Genomic DNA, 24,818 nt, shown 5'->3' with positions numbered 1-24,818 from the left:
CTATCACAGAAGCACAAGATCTCTACATTCCGAGGATTTCCAAAGATCGGAGAACAAAGAGCAAAAGAGAACCGGCATGGCTTACCATACAGGTGAAGGAAGCCATAAAAGAAAAGAAGGACTCTTTCAAAAAATGGAAATGCATAAAGACAACCGAAGCCTGGAACAAACATAAAGATGATCAGAAGAAATGTCACAAGGCGGTGAGGGATGCCAAACAGGAATATGAGGAAAAAATAGCACAGGAGGCCAAAAACTTCAAGCCCTTCTTTAGATACGTGAAAGAGAAAAAACCTGCAAAAGAGGCAGTGGGACCCCTGGACGACCAGGGAAGAAAAGGGTACATCAAGGAAGATAAACAAATCGCAGACAAACTAAATTCCTTCTTTGCGTCCGTCTTTACGAAGGAGGACACCTCAACAATACCTGAAGCGGAGAAAGTGTTTGCAGGAGAAATAGAAGACAGCCTCACCACAGTTGAAGTGGACTTAGACCAGATATACTATCAGATCGACAAACTTAAAAGTGACAAATCTCCTGGACCGGATGGAATTCACCCGAGAGTCTTAAAGGAAATGAAGGTTGAAATCGGAGAGTTATTGCAAAAACTTGCAAACCTGACAATCAGAACTGGACAGATACCGGACGACTGGAGGATAGCGAACGTCACGCCAATTTTCAAAAAAGGATCGAGAGGGGAACCGGGCAACTATAGGCCTGTGAGTCTTACATCTGTCCCCGGCAAGATGGTTGAAGCACTGATCAAGGATAGCATAGTCCGGCACTTGGACGCACACGACTTGATGAAACCCAGTCAACATGGATTCAGGAAAGGGAAATCATGTTTGACGAATTTACTCCAATTTTTTGAGACCGTGAACGAGCAAATTGATAGTGGGAAGCCGGTGGACATAATATACTTGGACTTCCAGAAAGCGTTCGACAAAGTTCCACACGAAAGCTTCTCAGGAAACTACAAAGCCATGGCATAGAGGGAGATATACAAAGATGGATAGGCAAATGGCTGGAAAACCGAAAGCAGAGAGTGGGCATAAATGGGAAGTTCTCCGACTGGGAGAAAGTGACTAGTGGTGTACCCCAGGGCTCGGTACTTGGGCCGATCCTTTTTAATATTTATATCAATGACCTGGAGGAAGGAACATCCAGTGAGATCATCAAGTTTGCAGACGATACAAAACTATGCCAGGCAATCAGATCGCAGGAGGATAGAGAGGAACTCCAGAGCGACTTGTGTCGGTTAGAAACATGGGCGGAGAAATGGCAGATGAAGTTCAATGTGGAGAAATGCAAGGTAATGCATTTAGGCAATAAGAATAAGGAATACGAGTATACAATGTCAGGTGCAACTCTGGGGAAGAGTGAACAAGAAAAGGACCTGGGTATACTGATAGATAGGACCCTGAAGCCGTCGGCACAATGCGCGGCAGCGGCAAAGAAGGCAAATAGAATGTTGGGCATGATAAAGAAAGGAATCTCGAGTAGATCGGAGAAAGTTATAATGCCGCTTTATAGGGCAATGGTCAGACCACACTTGGAATACTGCGTCCAACATTGGTCTCCCTACCTAAAGAAGGATATAAAACTGCTGGAGAGGGTGCAGAGACGAGCAACAAAACTGGTGAAGGGTATGGAGAAACTGGAATACGAGGATAGACTTATAACACTAGGATTGTTCTCCCTTGAGAAAAGGAGACTGCGTGGGGATATGATCGAGACCTTCAAATACTGAAAGGAATCGACAAAATAGAGCAGAGAAGATTATTTACATTGTCCAATTTGACACGGACTAGAGGACATGTAATGAAGCTAAGGGGGGACAGGTTCAGGACTAATGTCAGGAAGTTCTGCTTCACTCAGAGAGTGGTTGACACCTGGAATGCCTTCCCAGAGGAGATTATTGCGGAATCGACCGTCCTAGGCTTCAAGAGCAAACTAGATGCATATCTCCTTAAGAGAGGCATATAAAGATATGGTGGACTATAAATTACGCCAGGTGTACACCTGGCAGGGCCTCCGCGTGTGCGGATCGCTGGACTTGATGGACCGAAGGTCTGATCCGGAGATGGCAGTTCTTATGTTCTTATACTGTAATATGTTGTATTTTGGAGTTTCTGCAAACTTCATAGAAAACTCCAATTCTTGCAGCATACAGCAGCAAAAATGACCTTCAGGCCTAGAACATAAGATTATGGTTACCTCCCTGCTGGTAAAAGTCTACTGGCTGGCAGTCAAGGCATATTATTTAACGTGGCTTGCATGGTCTTTAAAATTCTACAAGGTCATGCACCAGAATATTTGGTTTTCTCAATAACTGTTCCAGTAGTGTGCAGAATATCTCATCTGTCTGATCTTCACTTAATATTCCCTCAGTAAGGGGTATTCACTTTAAATGGGTATTAGAAAGATCATTTTCTTATCATATTGTCAGAATCCGGAATGGCCTTCTACTACACATTAGATTGTAATCTTACTTTTTCTTCTGCAGATAATGGCTAGTTTAACTGTTTTGTATTTTAAATTGTTGCAATTTCCCATTGAATTTGCTGGCTTTATTTATGTAATCTGCTCTGAACCTGTTTGTGAGAAGGTAGGCTATAAATACTCGAGATTAAGATAAAGATCAGCCTGCCATCATTACAAGTGTGCAAGTTTGCTGCAAAATGCAGAGAACAGATTCTCATAACCCAGGGAATAACTCTCTCTCTCTAAGAGTGGAGCTAAGCAAATAATTCAGCATCCTTAGGCCCTAATTTTACAAGCCCTATTCACATTTGATATGTACATAAACTGGCACTTAACATTCATGCAAGATAAATATTTAAGGCCCCACTTTGCAAAGTCTGATATGCACTTATGAAACCCAAATTTGCAAATACCATATTTACTTGAATATAAATCGACCCAAATATAAACTGAGGTAACCTTTTTCCCGCTAAAAAGGAAGAAAAAAGGTTGACTCGAATATAAACGGGGTAGGGGGGTGTTATATTCAAGTACCCTCAGTGCCCTGCCAGGCTTTGTAGCCTGTCCTCCCTCCCTCCCTCCCGATGCCTTGCAGGCCTCCACTGGGCCTGCCATTAAGACCAGCGGTGGGCTGGGAAAGGAGGGATCCCTCCTGTCTCCAGTCCTGGCTGACTGACAACTTTCACCTCCCTCCTGCCTCCCTGTTGTATCTTTCAAATGAATTTGTAGGAAGATTATTCCTGCCTGGTTTACTGCTGGACCACCAGGGATTTGAAAGATACACATGGGAGGCAGGTGAAAGTTGTCAGAATCAGCTGGGACGTGAGACGGGAGGTATCCCTCCTGTCCTGGACCACCGTTGGGACTACCATGTCTTGCAATAGGCTCGGAGGAGGCCTGCAACAGGTCCAGAAGAGGGGGCAGGAGGATGCTTACCCAAATATAAACTGAGACCCTCAATTTTGGGCCTTTTTTGGCCCAAAACTCTTGGCGTATATTTGAGTATATACGGTAGTAAGGGGGCACAAACTGAGCAGGCAAGGGCATGACAAATTCATAGATATTTATTCCTCACTTGAAGAGACTAAAGGCTAGGTTTTACAAATAGTGCTGAAAATGTAGTGCTGATTAAATTTGGCACTCAATGTTGTTATACAAAGAGTGTTCCATGTTGAGTGCTGTTTACAGAATATTGTTGAGCTCTGAATTTGGACCTCAATTTTGGGTGAAAGGATTTAAATCAGCTGAAACTTGATGTAAATCTTTGCATGCAAATTGGGCACAGATTCCCGCTATTTTTAAAAACTGCGTGTATTTTTTGTAAACTCCCTTGACCCACCCATGCCTCAACCATGGCCATGCCCCTTTTGAGTTGTGCTTGATCAGGGATCTCAAAGTCCCTCCTTGAGGGCCGCAATCCAGTCGGGTTTTCAGGATTTCCCCAATGAATATGCATTGAAAGCAGTGCATGCACATAGATCTCGTACATATTCATTGGGGAAATCCTGAAAACCCAACTGGATTGTGGCCCTCAAGGAGGGACTTTGAGACCCCTGTGCTTGATCATGTAACCATTTTTACAGAACAGCGCATAGCCTACGATGTCCAAATCATAATGAGTATCAGTTAAGTACTTGTTAGCTTAAATAATTAACACTGGGTAACGGTGTTAGAAGTTTCTACTGCGGGCCGGTGAGTTAAATGATCTGATGCACATAGAATTCCTATGAGCGTAGGAGCATTTAACTCATCGGCCCACAGTAGAAACCTCTATCGCTGTTTAGTAAAAGGAGCCCATTAATTACAGGCAGTCCCCAGGTTATGAACGAGTTATGTTTTTAAAGCTGTTCTTAAGTCGGATTTGTATGTAACTCAGAACTTGATTTTAAGAGCCTTACTGCTTACCTCTGCTCCCAGCTGACAAAAGGGCCACTGTCCCTACCAGTGTTCCCTCTAAGGTACAGCATGTACAACCACACACTGTTATTAATGTGGCCATGAATCATTCTTGCTACAGGAGTAGTGTAGGAGTCTAAGCCACTGGAAATACTGCTCAGTGAATTCATATGAAGCCACAACTACGTTCTTAAGTATGAGTTATACTAAGTTGGGGGTCTGTAATTCAGGGACTGCCTTTATATGACTCACATAAGAACATAAGAGTTGCCATACTAGGACAGACAGAAGGTCCCTCATGCCCAGTATCCTGTTTCCAACAGAGGTCAATCCAGGTCACAACTGCCTGGCAAGATCCCAAGGAGTAGCAACATTCTAGAGCTGATATTGTGATGTCATAATGGCCACATTCCACCAATGCCTACGAGCCAAATTCATCAGTGCCTTGATTATTCCTATACAGGCAGTTCCCAAGTTAAGAACGAGTTATGTTTTTAAAGCTGTTCGTAAGTCGGATTTATATGTAACTCAGAACTTGTAGATTTTAAGGATTTTGCTGCTTCCCTCTGCTCCCAGCTGTCCCAGTGTTCCCTCTAAGGTACAGCATTCATAACCATACACTGTTCTTAATGTGGCCATGCATCATTCCTGAATCTGCTGCAGGAGAAGTGTGAGAAATAATGCTCAATGAAATCATATGAAGCTGCAACCGCATTCTTAAGTATGAGTCATACTTAAGTCGGGTGTCTGTAATTATTTGGGTGCCAATATGGGATCTGTACCCAGGTTTGGGTAACCTTTATAGAATTGGGGGGGGGGGGGTACATGTCTATGTCCTAAAAGATCGACATTAAGAGTTACACCTGCTACCAACCTCATTTAGGATATGGTAAACAGCCGTTATTGAGCAGCACTCCACTGAAGAGATTAACTGCTTTAACTGAACAAACAGGACAAAGCAGTGTACAGACTAAAACAAAAACTTGAAAGGAACTCTATTTTTCTAGAGGAAAGCTGGGTGTGGGGGAATGCATCACAACAGACAACAAAACATAAGCTACTCAGTACAATTCCAGAGTAATATTCCAAAACAAATATAGCAACAGTCACAATTTCAAGGAAGACCACAGTCCTTCACAGAGTCCCTCGTAGGCCTTTTGGAACAAAAAAGTTTTAACAAAAGATTTACATTTAATAATTCATTCCGAATATATCATGGGAGACTATTCCCAGTGTTGGATGCCCGCCCGGTTCATTTAAATTTGAGGATCTTGCCAAATTGGCGAGGAAAACTGGTCACTCTAACAGCATCTGAATAATACTCGCTTAGGACTCTAAAAAATCACAAAAATAACTGGCTATGTTCTGTTTTGAGCCCTTCAGTAGTAATCACCCTTTATTTTTCATTAAATTAAGAGTTTGGAACAAACTCCCAGACTCTTTAAGATTGCTAGGTCAGTTATGGCAATTTCAGAAAGATTAAAAAACTTGGTTTACACAATAGTTATCAATATTATTAACTGACAAACTATAATAAGTGCATTTTATTCCAGTTCAATTTTAATTAATAGTACTGTCTTAGGAATTTTTACTTTATCAGTATCCTGTCACCAGGAGTGGGATCCCTAGGATAGTAGACTTGGGGGTGGGTCAGTAGAGTGGGCAGACCTGATGGGCTATGGCCCTTATCTGCCGTCATCTTCTATGTTTCTAAGTTTTATTTATGGTCTACCATTTTGTCACTTCTATTTTAAAGAATTGTAAACCAAGTCGAGCTCCTTCGGAAAATGATCCGGTATATAAAATGAATCTTAGATTAGATTATGCTGCACCCCCCTGACACAAACACATCCATTTCTCCTGTATTTTACAACAGGTTCTACTTCAGCTGATTCTGCACTCAAATACCGGTGAAACTTGAGATGCACTGACCTGCACATCTCAATTCTTACTTCCATGACCATTCTAAAATGAAGCAGTACATCAGCAAGCATTTTTAAAAAAAAGTAAAACAAGCCACAGAAACCTAAGAGAACAAGGAAATGAGCCATCTGATGCAGCAGTATTAAAGCTATGTAAAAACAACAAAGGTAGTATCAGATGTTGGCTAGCTTCCATGGGTAATATAGTTTCTTGCTAAGGTTGCTTTTACCTGGTTAGTCTTAAAGCATCACCATATCAGTAAATGGCACCTGCTGGAGTCTTCTTAGGACCATAGGAGGTTCTGCCCATACAGTGCAGTATAATGGCTGGACCCAGTTTGGTGACATCATAAAATCCTTTAATTCTTCTCTACAGCAGGTTCTGAGCCCTTTATTTCTTTTGGATGCTCAGCAGCTCTAAAAACTGGCCATTGTATCTAATCATTCTTAATCCATAAATGTTATTTTTAATTTTTAGTTTACTATTGTAAAAACCAGTACTCAGTTCTTAAAGGGGGCATGACCAAAATCAACAGAGTAACCTGACTCTTCTCTCTCTCTTTTTAGATACTTACCACCCCCTCCACCACTTTTACAAAGCCACTTTAGGCTTCCGGCCGCGGTAGCATTAGCTCCGATGCTCATAAGAATTCTATGAGCATCGGAGCTAATGCGACCGTGACTGGCAATAAAAAAGCTTTGTAAAAGGAACCCTTAATTTCCATAACAATGTTTTATCTCACAATGCACATTTCCATCTTCTGAGATTTATTTTTATTTAATAAACCTTCAGAAGTGAAATAAAAGATACCAAAATTAAAAAAAAAAAAAATTAAATGGGGGGGAAGGAAATCTCTACAACCTGATCTAAAATTAAAAAAACAAACAAACATTAAAATTATTACAGATTCACATTCATTTAATCCATCACATAGTTGGAAAACACTCTTTTTTGAGAAAACCTTTGAAGTATAGATTATCGTTTCATACACAGGAGAGGAGCCTGTGAAATGACAGGCTTTGGGAGACACAGCAGTGATGTTTTACTCCCCCTTTTACAAAACTGTAGCACAGTTTTTAGCCGTGATGGTAACAGCTCAGACGCTAATAGGAATTCTATGAGCGTTGGAGCCGTTAGTGCTGCAGCTGGCGTTATAAAACACTCTACAGTTTTGTTTGGGGGAGTTAGTTATTTAATAGAATATACGTATTTATTTTATCTATTTTTTACATTTTGATTCTCTCATGTGTTTTTCCTATTATAATTGTAACCACTTTTCACTCAAGTTCTATCATTGTTAAAAAAAACAACAACCCTCAAACTAAACCAATTTTATTCCTTTTTTATTACTATTATTATGTAAAACACCTAGATAACTTATAGGTGGTATATCAAAGAAAACTGAAACTTAGAAGCCTTAAAAGCTACATGCTATTACAGACACAGCAGGGGTCACAGGATACCCTGGCAAAGTTCCTGCATTCCATTTAACACACAAATGGTGATTGGCTGGGCTTCCCTAACAAACAGTCAAAAGAACAGCTGGAGAAGTGATATTGCTAAAATTTACCCATTTTACTGTGGTGTTATAATCAGTAACACACAGTTGCTGCTGAAGCTGCTTCGGCCTTTACTGATAATCCTATAATTTTGTTATTTCATATTTCAGACCTTATTAATGGACATCTGTGTATAGCAGCATAATTAGAAAAGAGCCATACAGAGGTCCATGAAGAGCATAGGGGCAGCCTAGTGGTCAAGAACGGTAGACATTAAACTAAGAAACCCAGGTTCAACTTTAACTTGTTTCTGGGTAATTTTGAGCCTTCTAGGAACTCCAATAGCCATCAGGTTTGTAGGTGTCATATATTTAAGTATAGTTGGTATTTTTCTATTTCTAGAGGGCTCACAATTTAATAAAGAGTTAAAGTGGGACTTGAACCTGAATCCCTTGGTTTATAGTCCACTGTACTACCCATTAGGCTATTCTTCAGACCTGCCTTCTACTCTCTTTAGGATGCCCATAATACCCAAAACTGCCATACAGCCTGGTATCTTTTTTCCAATTTTGCTTTCAGGGGAGAGGGAGGGGAACCAACCACTGAGGGATTAAGAAGGTGTTAATGCCATAATCCCTCCAGTGGACAGATGCTCCATCACAGCACCTTTCTGGAATGTGGACATTCCGGAAACAGATCTAAAGAAAGACGTCCTTCTATTTAAAGACATGGATGTTTCTTCCCCTTTGGTAATCGCTCTTGGACATCCAGATTTCAGGCTTTCCCTAGCTCCACTTAAAACATGCCACCTTGATATCTGGATGTACTGCAATGATAGAAGTCCCTATCCTGCCTTCCCAAAATAGGGATTTGGATGTTTCTAGCACATGGGCGTCCATTTCAGCCTTTTGAGATGGTCATATCTAATCTAATCTTTGATTTTTTAATACCAATTCATCCCAAAAGGAGGATTCAGCTCGGTTAACAAAATATTAATAAAATTATACAAGAGATTAGAACTGAAATTATATCTCTTAGGCCAGAATTTTTATCAGTCAATATATAATTATGTTGCTCTTCTTTATAATGCCAACATACTGAGAATATTGAGAGAAACCCTGGTCTTTGTGCCTTTGCATCTACAGCAAATAGATATTTTGGAAGACAAAGAATTGTAACCTAACAGTTATTTAAGAACTAATCATGCTCTTCTAGCTTTCCTATTAAACATGCCTCTGCAAATCCTCGCTTTTCCATGCAGTAACTGTCAGCAATCCAAGAAATTGTATTCCCATGCAGATTAAGAGATAAAGCAAAAATTCAATGAATGTGCCAGCAAAGGTTCCGAGGGATTGGAATGCTTCTGCTGTTTCCTGTGGTGAAAAAAATAGCTGTTCGTTACCTGGTTGTACAGAACTATTAGTGCCTGATTAAGTAAAATATTTTGAAGCTTCTAAGGAATCAATGACCACACTCACCCACCACCCCCACACTCATCCTTTTATCAAGCTGTGCTGGGCCAGCGAGGTAAGTGCTCCGATGTTCATAGGAATTCTATGAGCATCAAAGCATTTACCCTGCCAGCTCGCGCTAAAGACCTCTAACATAAAAGGGACCCTATAAGTATAGCTTCTTTGTTTACATATCTCCTTGCTCTTTTGTAAACAAAGAAGCAACTAGCAGGGAGGAAATACTCCGCAGAATAGTACTTGGTCGCTTTTCAATGAAGGTTCTCGACACAAAGTATTCAAAGACAAGGAGGTAACACTCCAATTGAAGATCAGACTTGTCCATGCACTCATTTTCTCAATGCTCAGTTACGGATGCGAAAGTTGGACACTACTGAAACAAGACAGAAAGTTTGACTCATTTGAGCTTTGGTGCTGGCGAAGGATTTTAGGCGTGCCGTGGACCACCAGAAGAACTAACAAATCAATTCTGAAAGAGATCAAACCAGCTTCTCACTCAAAGCCCAAATGATGAAGTTACGACTGTCTTATTTTGGTCACACCATCAGAAGAGAGAGATCACTGGAGAAGGACATCATGTTTGGGAAGATCGAAGGAACCAGGAAAAGAGGGTGACCTGCAATCAGATGGCGGGACATGTTGAAAACAACCATGGGGATGATGCTGGAGGACCTTTCTGGACTAGCACAAAACCAACTTCTTTTTAGATCCGCAATTCATCAAGTCGCTAGGACTCGTGCATGAGTCGATGCCCCCTAACAACAAATTTATAGAACAGACATAAAACTAAACCAGTGTTAATTTTTTGTAGAATTATTATTATCAATGGTAAGGCAGCTTCCTGGATTAATATAGTTCTGCTCACCTTGAGGGATCATCAGTGCAAGACAATGCACTTCAAGGAAATAATTGCTTTCCATTGGAACAGTGTGTGCGACACACTAGTGTGCCATGGCAGATTCCGGGTGTGCTGCGAAACACTGGCGAAGCGGAGAGGTGCCTGTGCCGGCTGACTGCTTACAGGATGTGCCTCTTGCGGCAAGAGGCATGTCCTGGTAGGCTGTCAGCCAGCGCTGGCACCTTTCCTCCTCACCGGCATCTCTCCTCAGTCAGTAACCCCTACCGGCGTAGAAATAGGCTCAGGGTGCAGTTGGAGGGCCTTTGCATATAGGTGGGTGTCAGTGTAATGACATCACACATGTGTATGACGTCATTGCATCAATGTCTGTGCACTTCCGGATACCCTCCAGCTGAGGCCCCGAGTTTAATGTGCCACGGCGTCAAAACGTTTGCGGGATACTACATTAGAACATGTCATCTTCTGCTCCTGAAACTGATGGAAATACAGAAGATGATATGTTTTCTGATTGCCTTTTCTGTGTATACTGCCTGGGCAATTTTCTAAGCATTTATTTGAGTATATGATTTTAAAGCGCCTTTTACGTATAAGATTACAACCACAGAGTGCCTGAAAGTTCAAGATCCTTTATCTGAAATTCCAAAAACCGAAAAGCTCCGAAAACTGAAAGTCATCAATTTTCCTGATGTAACATATGCTGAAACTAACGCAGGTGCATGCGTTTCTCCTGTTCTCTGTGCAACTCAACTTGGAGGGCTGTAAAAATAGCAAAGAGAGCTGCAGAGTCCACTCAGGGTGACAGTGAGAAGCATTTATCTCTGTCAATATCACATGAAGTTGAGGTATTGAAGAAGTTTGTTTATGATGTATAGATTCTGTACAATGGCTGACTGAAAGGTTTGGTGGCGATTTTATGATCTGTCTTTTTCTGACTTTGACATTACCATTCCAAAATCCAAAAAATTCTCCAAATCGAAATATACCTGGTTCCAAGGATCTTGCATAAAGGATCTTGTACCTGTACTAATATAACCAAAGAAATGTTTCTATTCATTCCAACCCAATGAATGCCAGAAAGAAATTATACCAAAGGGTTGGGAATCTGTATACAGTATCTGGGAGCAAAATAATTTTCCATAAATTTAACAGAATGAGAACAAATTTGGAAAAGGGGGCAGTTAAAGATTGGATGAGCTCTTTGGGGACAACGGGATAGAAAATGAATTAAATAAATAATTTTGTCATTCTTTTTGTTATTTCTGTGGTGAAACTTTTTGATTGAATTGCACTGCTTTCTTATTGGTTGCCATGTGCACTGCCAACTATTATCCGTTGCTATAGGCAGAGCCAGATTAAGGCACTGGCAAACTGTATATTCTTGGGGTTCAAATGTTTAAGGGGGTCCTGTCACATATGCTCAGGAAGTTCTTCTTCATCCAAAGGGTGGTGGACACCTGGAATGCGCTTCCGGAGGGTGTGACAGGACAGAGTACGGTATTGGGGTTCAAGAAGGGATTAGATAATTTCCTGAAGGAAAAGGGGATAGAAGGGTATAGATAGAGGATTACTATACAGGTCCTGGACCTGATGGGCCGCCGCGTGAGCGGACTGCTAGGCATGATGGACCCCTGGTCTGACCCAGCAGAGGCACTGCTTATGTTCTTAGGTGATTCGAATTCACAACTGCCTGGCATTATTCAGGACTCTACTGATTTTTATATTCATGTTTAGAAGCTAAAAGGATGATCAACATGTCTGGACATTTTAGAGTTTAAAACTTATCGGCATTTTTTATATTTCTCAACAGTTTGCCAGCATTCTCTAAAATTCCTCAAGTGCAATGTGAGAGACTGATGAATAGTTACAGGAGTATATTGCAAAATGTGTGCTTCCTGAGATTTCAGGTGTGCTGCGGCACAATGGGAAGGAGAGGCGACGGCTGACTGCCTACAAGACGTGCCTCTCATGGTAAGAGGCATGTCCTGTAGACAATCAGCTGGCAACAGCGCTTTTCCTTCTCTCTGGCCCCCTTCCCTGCTGGTACCCCCTTCTGGACCCATCTGGAGGGCCTTCGCGCGTGTGCAGCTCTCCACACACTTCTGGATGCCTCGAGCCGTGGCCACTACATTTACCCCCTCTTTTTACTATGGTGCGCTAATCGAATTAGTGCGCGCTAAATGCTAACGCGTCCATAGACTAACATGCATTAGTGTTTAGCGTGCGCTAATCGGTTAGTGCACCTTAGTAAAAAGACATGGCTCGAGAAAGTTTGTGGGACACTGAGCTACAGGAAACATTTTGTTGAAGCTTTTGCGCTCAAAAATGTGTCACAAGTTATTGAATGAAGGACAGTGGCATAGTGAGAGGGGATAAGGGGAGCAATCTGCCCCAGGTGCCGTCTTGGTGAGGGCACAGGTACCCGTCCACCGCTCTGCCACCCTGTTGCCACGCATGTACGCTGCTTCCCTTCCCCCGTACCTCTGTAACATTCCTGGCACCAGCAGCACCCCCACTGGACCCGCGTCTGGGAAGTGACTTCAGAGGACGAGTTGAATCTGGCGCGACAGCAGCTTGGCGGGTTGCTGCTCATGCCAGGAATGTTACAGAGGTACGGGGAGAAGGGAAGAGGTGTGTATGCGGCAGGAGAGGGTGGGGAAGGAGTGTATAGAGGTAGGGGGGCAGAGAAGGGGGGAAGGGCGCCTCTCACCCTTGCTATGCCACTGATCAAGGGTTCACAAACTTTTTCACATTAAATATACGTGGAGGGGCATTTTTTATATGACATTTAAAACCGATTTTGGATGTTTTGTGGAACATGCCCAAGAATCCAGTAGCGAACATGACTATTTTCAAAAGAGGAAAACATCTATCTTTTTGTTTCAAAAATGGCCATTTCCTAGATGTGCACAGTGCGTTGATCTTTTTCTTTGTTTTTGTTTACAAATGTTTTCTAGGCACTGTAATGCAAAGACAACTTTGCATTATTGCAGGTTTGCCTTCTGAATGAAAGACAGTGATATAAATGCCAGTTTCTGAAACTTTACTGTATGCCATCAGTTTTCTGCCTGGAATGATGTTACATTCTCAATTACTGCTCTGTGAGGTCAGATTGTTCATCTTTGGCCTCTGTTCCCTTTCCTACTGACTGTATCATCAGACAATGACTAGTCTATTGTCTGATGAGAGTGTGCGTAGGTGTCACATTCCTTTGGCTCTGTACAAACTATTTTCATGAAAGATATATAAAATATTCTGGCTGGCTCCACTTCACTGGTCCTCAAATACATGCACCTTAAAGATACAGATCCAAAGAGTCATTATCATCTTGTATATGAAAGTGGTAGAAGGTGCATTCTCAAATGTTTCAGAGACCCTAATTTTGGAAATGGTTAGTAATGCCTTTGGCTAGAAGACCTGCATCTGATAACCAGAGAAGATTTTAGGGAGGTGAAAAGGCTGGTAAAAGAGGGAAGTTCAGCCATCGGTACAACAGCTACATTTATGGAAGGGATTCAAAGTGCATATATACAAGGTTCTGATAGTAACTGTCCTTCATGGGGTTGCCTATGACAATGGAGTCTAATTAGTAGAAAGAAACCCCCTGGTGGCCATGAAGGAAGAACCACAACACTTTGGCTTTCCAATGTCCTTAAGTTTCAAGTTTATTTAAAATTTCTCATATCGTCTAATCAGACTTCTAGGTGGTGCACAAAATCATAAAAACATACATTGACTAAAATACAGATTTAAAATGACAAGACATCTCTAAGAATGACAACAATAATCAAAGACATTTAAACCATGACAAATGGGAGCAGAAGGTAAAAAAGATAAAAACTACAATATTCAAGATAAAAGATAACATTTAGGGGAAAGATAACAGGGGGAGATACTGAAGGTATAATCATTCTAGGTTGCCCTTACAAGGGCAGTTAGGTCTCAAAAGCGTCACGAAATAGAAAAGTCTTAAACTTTGTCTTAAATTGATTAAGGATAGATTTGTCTCATAAATAAGCTGGGATACTATTCCATAGAGAGGGAGCATACACGGAAAATAAATTGAAGACCTCATTGTTTTAATGACAGAATAGAAAGGAGATTCTGAGCAGATGATTGCAGAGTCTTAGAAGGGCTGTATGGGATAAGATGATTATTAATGAATTCTGGCTGATTACTTTGTTGAATTTTGAATGTTAACAGAAGGATTTTATAGGTGATCCTATGTTCTACCGGTAACCAGTGTGCTTTGTATAAGAGAGGAGTAATGTGATCATATGCCTCTTGCTGGATAAGTATGAGGCTTCCCATTTGCTTCGTAGTGGTCAGCGGCAGTTCACGAGGAGGGTGGGAGTCTTGTGGAAGAAAGTAATTCTCTCGGTTTGGATCAGTGCTACCTTACCCTCCTTTTGGGCTTGGAGAAACCAACTGCATGCTCTGCTGCTGATGGAACGGAGGGCGGCCTGTCATAGTCTTCGTCAAAAGAGGCAGTTTCTCCAAATCTGGGATCCCTATATTCAGTCTTTGTCCCCGAGAGTCCTAAGTGACATTTTGAACTCCTTCTAACCTCGATACAAGCAGGTGCACGGGTGAGCAGTGGGCGTGGGTCCTGGGTGCTTGAGAGACCAATTTCTTTTTTTTCATTTTACTTTCCAACCTAGTCCCATTATTTATTTATTTTTTATTCTTTTCTTGTTCTTCTTTTCTGGTCTGTGGTTTGTGGGGAATGTGGAGCTTGTGATTTCTTTCCTTGGCAGTGGACTATCTGAGGCTAAGTCTACTGCACTGAATATTCTGCTTTAAGTCTGGTTCCGGAGGGTGGGAAGGGAAGGGGGAGGGGATGGGTTAAATATGATTTTTACTGCAGCATTCTGTACTATCTGGAGTCTTATTTCTTAAGCAGAATTGTGATACTCTGCTAGAAGATCATCTAGAACAGTGTTTTTCAACCGCTGTTCCGCGGCACACTAGTGTGCCGCGAGATGTTGCCTGGTGTGCCGTAAGGTCAGGGCCGCCATCAGGGCAGTACCACCAGTCTAGGGAGAGGGGCGGTTCGCCCCACGTGGACAGGAGAGAGCTGGACGGGGGACCCGCGGAGTTCAATACATCTCGAGCCGCGAGGCTCGTCTTCTGTTCCTGCCTGCCGATCGCAAGCGTTCCCCGATGTCAGCGCTGACGTCGGAGGGAGGGCTTAAGCAAAGCCTGCCCTCCGACGTCAGCGCTGACGTCGGAGAATACTTCCGTTCGGCTATTTGTGCGCGGCAGGGCAGGCAGGAAGCAGAAGACAAGCCTCGCGGCTTGAGCTTCGTTTTGCTGAGAAAGTTGCAAAGATGGGCTGGGAGGCAAACACGGAACACAAAAGGGGGGAGGGAGTGCGTTTTGGACACAAGGCATGAACTTGGGAGAGAGGAAGGGAGGGAAAGAGATGCTGAGGTGGGGGAGGGAATGTGTTTTTGGACACAGAAGGCATGGACTTGGGAGAGAGGAAGGGAGGGAAAGAGATGCTGAGGTGGGGGAGGGAATGCGTTTTTGGACACAGAAGAAATGGCCTTGGGAGAGAGGAAGGGAGGGAAAGAGATGCTGAGGTGGGGGAGGGAATGCGTGTTTGGACACAGAAGAAATGGACTTGGGAGAGAGGAAGGGAGGGAAAGAGATGCTGAGGTGGGGGAGGGAATGCGTGTTTGGACACAGAAGAAATGGACTTGGGAGAGAGGAAGGGAGGGAAAGAGATGCTGAGGTGGGGGAGGGAATGGGTTTTTGGACACAGAAGGCATGGACTTGGGAGAGAGGAAGGGAGGGAAAGAGATGCTGAGGTGGGGGAGGGAATGCGTTTTTGGACACAGAAGAAATGGCCTTGGGAGAGAGGAAGGGAGGGAAAGAGATGCTGAGGTGGGGGAGGGAATGCGTGTTTGGACACAGAAGAAATGGACTTGGGAGAGAGGAAGGGAGGGAAAGAGATGCTGAGGTGGGGGAGGGAATGCGTGTTTGGACACAGAAGAAATGGACTTGGGAGAGAGGAAGGGAGGGAAAGAGATGCTGAGGTGGGGGAGGGAATGAGTGTTTGGACACAGAAGGCATGGACTTTGGAGAGAGGAAGGGAGGGAAAGAGATGGTTGTGTACACGGGGAATAGAAGAAAGGAGAATTTTTGGTCATAGGGAGGGAGTGAGGTACAGATAGTGGCATACCAGGGTGGGGGGGGGGCGGTCTGCCCCACCCCGGGTTTAAGTCCCAAGGGGGTGCACAGCTGGCCACCCTCCAGTGTTGTCCCTAGGCCGGCAAACTGCGGCTCTTTAGCCACTTGAGTGCCACCGCCGCCATCGGGAACAGGCCGGCGCCAAGTTCTCCCTGCTTTTCCCTGTGGGGCCGGCCAACTCTCGCCACTCGCGTCAATTCTGACGTCGGAGAGGACGTTCTGGGCCAGCCAATCGCTGCCTGGCTGGCCTAGAACGTCCTCTCCGACGTTAGAATTGACGACGGGTGGCGAGAGTTGGTCGGCCCTGCGGGGAAGAGAAGCAGGGAGAACTCGGTGCCGGCCTGTTCCCGATGGCGGCAGTGGCAGCCTATTCCCCAGTGGCGGTGGCAGCATTATAAAATACTTTCTTTGTGTTTATTTGATTCCTATATATTTATATATAGTCAATATAGGCACAGTTAAATTTTTTAACTTTTTCTAATGGTGGTGTGCCTCGTGATTTTTTTCATGAAACAAGTGTGCCTTTGCCCAAAAAAGGTTGAAAAACACTGATCTAGAAAGAAAGGCAAACCAAGTTTCAAAAGGCAGGCTATTTTCTAATTAAAAGCCATTAAAGAAGCGACAAGTAAGGGAGTAATATCTTATGCTCATGAAATGACAGCACAAATAAAAAGCATTCCCAACTCCTGTGCCCGCTCAGGACATAAAACACCCGAGGAGGCATTTGTTCTTGTATAATTATAGCTGTGTAAAAAAACAAACTAACATCATGTGAACAGATAGTACAAATACAAATAAAAATCTAAAGCAAACACAGCTCCTGAATATGTAATACAATTAATTTAATAGTCATTTTTGCTGATCCATCTTTTAATGGCTTGTGAACCTGTACTTGTTCAACTACATGTACAGGACGTCAACGAAGTGGAACTTTGTCTTACATTTTGGTATAAAATAATCATTTAATTCCAGCAGTTTAAGATGATAGCTAGATTCTCTTAATCTCAAATATTTATTTATTTATTTAAAAAGTTTCTATACTGCCAAAAACTCTCAGCGGTTTCCAAGATTACATACATAAAAACATAAAAGTACACATACACTAACACATAACAATCCAAGATCACCACACCTATAGCTATATGGACCCCAGTAAAGAGTTAAAAATATTAGTAGCTCAAGAACTGCAAGTCCCAAGGTCAACATATAGAAAGGGAAGTCATGGACCCTTACGGTACAAATGAAGTTGAACGAGTCTAAAACAAAACTAGGCCCAAAATTAGATCAGCTACCTTTGTCTATTCTACTGCCTTCAGGATCTTCATTACCGATTGAATTCTCAAGTAAAATCTTGGTTGTCATTTTAGACTCAAAGCTTTCTTTCAATAACCATCTCAATTCTCTGGTGAAAAAAATGTTTTTTTAGTTTCCATATGTTGAGGAAAGTGAGATCCTGCTTCCATGAACAACATTTTTCTGTTCTTGTACAATCAATTATTCTTTCGAGGTTGGATTATTGTAATGTAGTATTTTTAAGCTTGTCTAAGAAAAGTTTTCAAAAACTTCAGTTAATCCAGAATACTGCGGCTAGGCTGATCTTTGCAAAAACTAAATTCGACCATGTTTCTCCGCTTTTGTTAAAACTTCACTGGCTTCCAATTATTTCTAGAGTCTATATCAAATGTGCTTGTTTTACATTTAAGATCTTGTATGACATTTTTCCTTCCTTCCTCTATTTTGGAATTCTACAAGATCTGAGACTACCAGACTCACTCAAAAACTTAAATTATCCTTTCCTACGCTAAAAGGCATCATCTATACTGGAAAACTAGGGAAATCTCTTCTTTTCAAAATTACTGAGCTCTGGAATAATTTTCCTGTCCAGTTGCATGATCTGGGCTCTCTTCAATTATTCCGTAAACATCAGAAAACTTGGCTTTTTTCAAAATTGTGATCTTTGTTTCCTTCTATATTATCCCTATCCCTATTGTATTTTTTCTTTAATTTTCTGTAAACCGTGTCGAGCTCTATTCTTATAGAAAAGATGCAGTATATAAGTGTGGAGGGGCATAATCGAAAGGGACGTCTAAGTCCGTTTTCGTCTAAGTCACAAGTCGTCCAAAGTAAAACAGCCTAGGACACATTTTCGAAAAATACATCCAAAATTTTTTTTGTTTTGAAAATCGTCTAACTATACGTCCTGCTGATCTGATCGTCCAAGTCGCTAAATTGTCCATCTTTATACCACATTTTTGTCCAAGTCAAAAACTCCTAGAACAAGCCCTGTTGGATGTGGGAGGGGTCTGCAAAGTGATGAACTGAACACCCAGACATGCCACCTAAATTGTGGGGTACCTTACAGGGCACTGCTGTGAACTTTACAAAAAGGGTGCCATGTCTTCTCCTCACTACAGCTCCCTTATAGGTCATGGTGAGCCCCTCAAACCACCTCCAGAATTCCCTCGACCCACTTATCTACCACCCCAATAGCCCTTATGGTTGCACGAGTCACTTATATGCCAGTAAAAAAAGGGTTGTGGGAGTGTATAGGGCAGTGCACATGTTTAAGTATCAATGCAGTGATTACAGGGGCTTTTGGGCATGGGTCCCCCCAAGATGACTTAAGCTGCCTCTGTGCTGGACGACTAGGCTTTCCTATGCCAGGCGGCCTGGTGATGATGGTCTGGAGGCTGAATTTTAAAGGTGTGATTAATATTTTTATGGGGGGGGGCAGTGATCACTGGGGTAGTGTGTAGGGGTCTGTTTTATGCGTTTGCAGTGCTTATCTGGTGACTTTAGGTGGATTTTTTTTACTTAGACCATGTTTTACATGGTCTAAGTCACAACGTCCAAGTTCCGTCGATCCTGGCCTGTATAACTTTCGGTTATACATGCTGTATGACTAAGTCTAAGCCGGCCCACATCCCGCCCAACTCACGCCCTCGACACTCCTCCCGAAACGCCCCGTTTAGCTTTGGTCGTTCAGCGGCACTATGAAGGCCTAGGTCGTTTAGACATACATCCAAAACCCGTTTTTATTATCGGCACTTGGACGTATTTGGGAAATGCTCGTCCAAGTGCCGACTTAGGCCGGTTTTTGGACTTTTTCTCTGTCGATTATGAGCCCCTTAAGGTTTAGTTTAGTTTAAAATATGTTGGGTGGAAGGAACTTGCAGCTTTTTCTGGAATTGCATGGATTTCATATTCACATTAAGCAGAAGATCATTTGAAATAATTTTCAGACTGTAAATGTGTTTCAGATTTTAATTGCTGTCAGCGCAAGGTTCATGAATGCCTCACTAGCTTTCCTCTACCTTATGACTCAAGATCTGTCATCAGTGCAAAGCACAAACAACTCACAGAGATTTTCATGGCAGGCACAATCAGCGTAACAATAAAGCTGCCCCAGATGATCAGTTCTGGACCACTGGCAACACTCATTTCCTTCTAGTAGAAATGTACTTTATGGGTTCCTCTAGGAAAAGAAAGGACTGGAGTGTAATAAACCCTGCAGATTTATGTCTACACAACCAACACTGAAGGTGACAAAATTTTACACTGAAACCATCACTTATATTTAAATGGAAAACATTGTGAACAATACACTCTTTTCAACTATTTTGCAAATCTACGAAAACATTATTATTCCAACAATATCTGGACCTCCAGTCTAGGTTGTCCATGTATTAATCGTTCTTTTTTCAGATTGGTTATACTTTTAATCTGAGTTTTTATTTTACTTTTCATGATTCCTTTATGTTACAGCTACTTTGTTAACCGAGTCAAGCTCCTTTTAGGGGATGACCCAGTATATAAACCCAAGTTTTAGATTAGATTAGATTCAGGAGGCCTTAGCAAAATTAGAGGCCCTTTTTTTATTAAAGTATGCTACAATCTGGTCTTAGCGTACTGTGATGCTGGATTGTCCCATTTACTAAACCTAGATTTAATACGCTGGCTAGATCAGTGTTTTTCAACCTTTTTACACCTATGGACTGGCAGAAATAAAAAAATTATTCTGTGGACCGGCAGTTGAAGAACACTGGGCTAAGTCATGGGCCAGACTCAGCCCATCTCTACCCAATCTCCACCCCAGACCCCGCCCCCATAATAGTTTTAATTGCACCTTGCACTTCCCGTGTCTCATCTGGAAGCCTTCCCTCTGACGTTGCAACGTCAGAGAGATAGCTTCCGGTTCAGGCGCAGGATGCCCGTAGGAGCCACTGCCCGTGGCTTTGTGCACTGAATCAGTTAGGAAGAGAGAGCGATGCTGTAACAAGGGGCCTAACATGATGCCATGCCCACACCTATCATGCTTAGCGCCTATTTTTTTGAAGGCCGCCTAAATTTTTAGAGGCGCCTTGTTATAGAATAGCTATTTCTTGATAAGCGCTAAAGTTTAAATTATTGCTGATTAAAAAGCTTGTTATTCCATTTAGATTGGCGCTTATCTAGGTGGGCGCCTCCAAAACAGATGCCTAACATTAGGCGCCGGTTACAGAATTTAGGCCTTTGTCCTTGCTTATATTTGCAACTTATACTGGATTTTAATTGCTGGATTTATATTTTTTTGTACAGTTAAACTATACTAGAAAGATATATAAATAGAAGCTTTTAAATATGTTTTGCAGCCAACGTCAACTTAGATTCATCCAGTTTGCTGATTAGTAGCCATCTACAACTTACCCCCTCTTTTACAAAGGTGCGTTAAGCTTTTTAGCGCGCACTAAACATGCACTAAATGCTGACACGTGCATGTTATCCTATGGACGCGTTAGCAGTTAGCGCATGCGTTGATTTAGTGTGTGCTAAATCCACGCTAAAACGCTTAGCACGCCTTTGTAAAAGAGGGCCTTAATGGCAGACAAATTACTTCATTCTCTGGTCACACTCCTTCCCTGGTTCAACTACTATCAAAGTGCAATTTTAAAAAATACCACTAGACATGCTCTAGGTCAAGAAATGTAATAAAATATAACATAATTTCAAGTTTTATTAGGATTTTATATACCGCCTATCAAGGTTATCTAAGCGGTTTTACAATCAGGTACTCAAGCATTTTCCATATCTGTCCCTGTGGGCTCACAATCTATCTAACGTACCTGGGGCTCTGGAGGATTAAGTGTCTTGCCCAGGGCCACAAGGAGCAGCGCGGGGTTTGAACCCACAACCCCAGGGTGCTGAGGCTGTAGCTTCAACCACCGCGCCACACACTGCCTGATTTTACTATAAAGTAAAATCAAGCAGGATTATGAATTCACTAATAACTCTGTAAGAAAATTTATATCCACTTTTCACTGTACAATAGATTTATAAACTGCCTGTTTGAAAAAGATTTAGCCAAAGCAGTATTTAGTCTGAGAAATGATTATGGGGTGGTTTTTTTTCCTTATTTTTCGATGCTGGTGCTCTCACAGCAGCTGTGGTTGGAAAAACTGCTACAGAAATCAGCTTCTGTTGGTTGTGATGTCACAAGTGGTATTGTACACATGGTGTGAATCAGAGTACTTCTTAAATCAGTCCAAAATTCCTATTTTTGGAGGAAAAGTCCATAGTGAATCATGTAAATCTCAGAGCATTCATCGGTCAAAGGATCTTAAATCAAGTGCTTACAGTATAAATCTGTTATCCACAATAATTAACAACAGCACAATTTTAACCATTTTGGACCAATCAGAGGTGGCAACCATTCACACTCCTCACTTATCTGAGACATGTGTTCATCATATTTCTTCAGGAATCTATTTTTTTTTTTTTCAAATACAGTAAAACCTTGGATTGCAAGTGTTTTGCAAAACCAGCAAAATGTTTTATTAAATTTTAACTTGATAAACGAGCAAGGTCTTGCAATACGCGTATGTACAGTATACGCGCATGACAACCGAGCTGATGGTTCTTCTCTCTCTGATGCTGCGGGAGTATAGTGACTGTTCTAAACGAGCGAAGTCTTGACTTTAATTATATCTCCCTTCAGCCATCTCTTTTCCAAGCTGAAGAGCACTAACCTTTTTAGTCTTTCCTCATATGACAGGAATTCCATCCCCTTTATCATCTTGGTTGCTCTTCTTTGAACCTTTTCTAATGCTGCTATTTCTTTCTTGAGATAAGGAGACCAGAATTGAACACAGGTGAGGTCGCACCATGGAGTGATACATTCTTAGTTATGTTAATCTTCCCTTTTTAAATAATTCCTAATATCTTGTTTGCTTTTTTGGCCACTGCTACACATTGGGCGGAAGGTTTCATCGTACTGTCTACAATAACATCCAGATCTTTTCCTTAGGCACTAACCCCCAAGGTGGACCCTAGCATCTGGTAACTGTGATTTGAGTTATTCTTCCCAATATGCATCACTTTGAATTTGTCCACATTAAATTTCATCCGCCACATGGATGCCCAGTATTCCAATTTCCTAAGGTCTACCTGCAATTTTTCACAATCTGCATGTGTTTTAACAACTTTGAACAGTTTAGTATCATCTGCAAATTTAATCACCTCACTCGTTGTTCCAATTTCCAGATCATTTATAAATAAGTTAAATACCACCGGTCCCAGTACAGATACCTGTGGCACTCCAATGTTTACTCTCTTCCATTGAGAAAAATGACCATTTAACCGATAACCAATTTCTAATCCACAACTGAACTTTGCCACCTATCCCATGACTTTTTAATTTTCTCAGGGGCCTCTCATGAGGAACTTTGTCAAAAGAACATAAGAATTGCCGCTGGTGGGTCAGACCAGTGGTCCATCGTGTCCAGCAGTCCGCTCACGCAGCGGCCCTTTGGTCAAAGACCAGTGTCCTAGCTGAGACTAGCTTTACCTGCGTACGTTCAGGTTCAGCAGAAACTTGTCTAACTTTATCTTGAATCCCTGGAGGGTATTTTCTCCTATAACAGCCTCCAGAAAAACGTTCCAGTTTTCCACCACTCTCTGGGTGAAGAAGAACTTCCTTACGTTTGTACGGAATCGATCCCCTTTTAACTTTAGAGAGTGCCCTCTCGTTCTCTCTACCTTGGAGAGGGTGAACAGCCTGTCATTATCTTCATTATCTTGAATGTTTCGATCATGTCCCCTCTCAGTCTCCTCTTTTCAAGGGAGAAGAGGCCCAGTTTCTCTAATCTTTCACTGTACAGCAACTCCTTGAGCCCCTTAACCATTTTAGTCGCTCTGCTCTGGACCCTTTCAAGTAGTACCGTGTCCTTCTTCATGTACGGCGACCAATGCTGGGAGCTTTCTGAAAATCTAGATACACTATATCAACTTTCTGCTGAATGGGAGATCAAAGCTCAAGATGAAACTGGAGACTTCCTACAATTGCAGAGCATACCTCTCATGACGTAGGCCAAAGGGCCACCTCTCATTGTTTTCATTTGAGAGCACAGCAAAGTGTATTCTTGAAATAACACAAAGCATATAGCTAGCTATAGTCTTTGTTTAAAACCTTAATGGAGGGGGGGATCATCAAGTGGCATCAGGGCTTTAAGTCGTATTAATTTGTCCTTAACACGACTTAAGCAGCTTTAATGCTGCTTTTCTAAGAATAGTGTTTAAGTTGGTGCAAAAAGTACAAATGCATGTTTTGCATTACATTACTATGCAAATTATCTTCAGCTCTGGGTCTATCCCCCCAAGCTTTGGGTGCCCCTCCCAAGTCCCCTCCCCTAATGGCTACCTTAAATGGATATTGGTGCTCTAGGGGGAATTCATTGTGGAGGGGGGTCATCCTGGGTTCAAGGCGTGGCCTGGGGGTTCTTTAGGCAAGATCTAACCTGCAAATGGCACAATTACTGCTAGGGGGTTGTATTCTGAATAACTGCTATTAATCCAAAACTGCAGTTTTCTATTAATATAAATTTATCAGAAGAGAGATATATCCCCGGTTGGTTATAATTTTTTCTCCATTTTCTGGACTTAGATGAATCTGGAGCCAGTTGCCAACCATAACACTATTCCCCCCCCCCCACCACCATTTCACTTTGCCACCATCGGTGAGAAGGATGGTGGACTGGGAGCAATTTTTGCACCCTTCCACAATCCTTCCTACAGTGCTGGTCCCAACCATTCCCTTGACATGTCAGCCTCTATAACTCATGAAAACAAACAGGACAAGCAGCATTTGGGAAGAAACGAGCACAAGCCATATATTCAATTGTGGGGCGTGGCGTTCTAGTAATTACAGAGTTACCAAACCAACTAGCACAAAGCATACCAAACTCTTAAATCACACTGAAGCACAAGCCCCCCACACTGACACCGTCTTTCCATAAGGCAATCAATTACTACACAAGAGAATGCCTAAAATATTTAATGGTCACCCAAGCCAACCATCTGAATGGTTGTTTGACTCACATATAAACTGCAGTTAAGTAAACCAGCACCACCAATAAGAAAGCACACTCTAAAACCCTTTTACAACACTTCTAACGCTCAGTTCCAACCTAGAGGCCTTTGTTTGGGGAGAGGTTTCTGAAAATGCTGGGGTCATTAATAGGT

At 42.2% G+C, this 24,818-nt stretch overlaps 1 protein-coding gene across 9 annotated transcripts in view; it reads right to left on the bottom strand.

The window, feature by feature from the left end:
* Positions 1-24,818, bottom strand: part of ARHGAP32 (Rho GTPase activating protein 32) — a 786,874-nt gene that overhangs the window by 103,834 nt on the left and 658,222 nt on the right. The window lies entirely within an intron of this gene.

Source organism: Geotrypetes seraphini, chromosome 13 (genome assembly GCF_902459505.1).
Source record: "Geotrypetes seraphini chromosome 13, aGeoSer1.1, whole genome shotgun sequence".
NCBI lineage: Eukaryota > Metazoa > Chordata > Amphibia > Gymnophiona > Dermophiidae > Geotrypetes > Geotrypetes seraphini.
The sequence above is the reverse complement of the archived record's forward strand: the minus strand, read 5'-3'. Positions and strand labels throughout refer to the sequence as shown.